Below are 2,824 nucleotides of genomic sequence, written 5' to 3'. Positions count from 1 at the left end.
GAAAGAAATCCTTTGTTTTTCATGTGACACAATCAAACAAACTCAAATCCTATAGGGATCCAATGAACATGCCATTCCAATCCTACTTTTTTCCTATTCCTGTGTTTCTGCAATCCTATGAATCAAAGAGGCCCTTAGTCATGAATTAAGTTCAACCATGGAGTCTTCTAGATTATACATGTGGCAGAATCTGGTGGATGATATCCAACGGCCAGTAGTGCTCGGATTTGCCATCTTTGTACCATCGGATTGGCTTCATCCAACGACCAACTTTCAAAGTTTTTCACACACTATATAGGGGGTATAGATATAGATGTGCCGGTCCGTTGCAATGGATCCAAAGTATATATATCTATTTAGTGGAGTGCACTCTAAACACATTATCTATTTATTTTTCTCTAACCTTCCGTAGCCATGCAACCAAGCCACATAAGCTTCATGGGTGCCCCCCACATCATATTATTCATACTACGTTGATTGAAAAAAGATAAATCACCCAAAACAAGATCTTCCCGTTTTTTGTTCCTACGATGTTGTGCCGTGCACGTACCTACTAGTTGTATAGTGGTAGTACTAGTAATATAGTATTAGGAGTACAAACTTGGTACTAGTAGGAGTAGTACTAGTACGGAATGCTCCTACTCTATCAACGAGCCCCGTCTGACACCAAATTTCTTGGCTTCCGTGCTACAGCTAGATCTTCCCCTCGTTTCTTTTTTCCAACCCGGCGGCGGGCGGGGTGTCGGTTTGCTCAACGGCGGTCCCACATGAAAGTGAAAATGCTAGGCAACACGCCATCCCTAAGCCATGTGTCGTGCCGGACGGGCCGTGTTGTACTCCCGATTCCCGGGCGTGTGGGGGTGCGACGCGAACGCGGCAGGCCTTTTCCTTTTACCAGCAATGTGCTCGTGCGTTGCGACGGATCCAAAGTAGTAGAATAGTAGTATTTGTTCACAAATTTGAAAGAAATCACTATTGTTTTGATATACTCCTAATATATTACTCCCTCCGTACCTAAATATTTGTCTTTTTTGAGATTTCAAATGGACTATCACATACGGATTATATAGACATATTCTAGTGTTTCTAGCAAGATGCCCGCGCGTTGCACGAAGTTGATGGAAAAGGTAAGCACAACTTATAAATTGACGGATGGAGTACTAGTTACAGTGATGCATATAATTAAGCAAAGGGATCGCACATGTCGGTATTGACTGGAACGAGAATGCAACAGCACAGAATTAAGGCCACGATGATGCGATCGCAGTGGTGGTTACAGAAGGCAAGAAGAAAGATGGATCCACGAACGTACGACCTCCTCCTCCTCAACTTAGTGCGCCGGGCCACCGACCGGCGGCTAAGGAGCGGCGGCTTTTGTGGCGAGGTCGAGGTGCTTCTCAGCAAAGGCATCCAAGGCTTCCAGCCGGTTGAGGAAGGCCAACGTCGTAGCGTCCTCACTGGCCTTGTAGATACCTATGTACACGATTTCCTCGTACATGTGGATGTGTAGGTCGACGAATTCTTGCAGGGCGAGGCGCCTCGCGGCGAGCGCGACCTCCAGGTGGACATTCTTCGTGGCGTCGGCGGGCAGTCGCAGGGCCACCAGTGCTTGAAAGAGGTTCCGGCCATGGAGGCCGATTAGGGTGGCAGGCAATGAGGAGCCCGGGCGCGCGGGCTGGAGGAGTACGGCGATGTCGTCCGCGAGCTTCTTGAGGACGGTGAACTTGTTGCTGGTGGCAACGATCATCTGGTCCAACTGAGAGTCGTAGTTGGCGTCGAAGGCGGCCATCCACCAGCCGGTCTCCAACACCGTCTGGAGACGATCCTCGGCGCCATGCCGCAGGCCGGCGTCGTGGACCATCTGGCGCAGCCGCTGGCCGCTCACGAGCATCGCCGCCATGGGTCTGGAGTGAGCTCTTTTGCGCTTAGTGTAGGTGCTTAGGCAAATGCTTAGGGGTGTACGATGTGGTAGATGCATTGGAATGGAGGGCGCCTTTATATGAGGGCAATGAGAGCAAACTGCGTTGCATTCACATCGTGCAGCCTCTTTTCCCGGACCTCCTCCCATTACTTCCCTCATGCATTAATTGAAGAAGGATGCATTGGCCGTTCAACATATCGGGAACCGCTACTCCCTCCCTCGTCTGCATTAAAGCCGTATCGGGAACTGCGCCGCCGCTGTCAAATCGAATACTCCCTCCGTCTAGGTGAGTATTAAGTCATCTTACGAAAACCAAATAGTAAACACATAGGCGTGGTGCATTAACTCTCACGTTGTTTCTTATTTTTTGACATAAATAAGGAATCAACCAAGAAGAGATGTGGGGCTTGTATGCTTTAATGACTTGAAGGACTATCAAACGAGACATGCAGATGGTCAGTTCGTTGCACAAGAACAAATACAACCACGTCAGCACACGCATCTAGGGTTTACAAAGTAGTATCATCATATGAACTAGTGTATATCACCTCCCTAATGCATAGTATCATAATTGTATCATGTAGACCTATATGTCATCAGACACAAAAGTACCGCATTATATGAATGTATCATAATATGAACTCCATCACTCTTTTCATTTATGCTACACCTAACAAAATGCCTAGTGGCATGCAGATACTACTATGATACTACCATTACGACAACCTTATATAGCCACATAATGCTATAAAAGATGAATGAGACCAAATTATATCTCATCTAGATGAGTTCTAGCAAAACTGTATTAATAATACTTAGTACTCCTGCGCCATGTATCATATATTAGTATCATGTAGTACTTTATTTATTTATGAGGTATCCAGATGGCACTGCACCGCCAAG

This window comes from Triticum aestivum, chromosome 3A, assembly GCF_018294505.1.
Source record: "Triticum aestivum cultivar Chinese Spring chromosome 3A, IWGSC CS RefSeq v2.1, whole genome shotgun sequence".
Lineage (NCBI taxonomy): Eukaryota > Viridiplantae > Streptophyta > Magnoliopsida > Poales > Poaceae > Triticum > Triticum aestivum.
Note: the sequence above shows the minus strand (reverse complement) of the source record.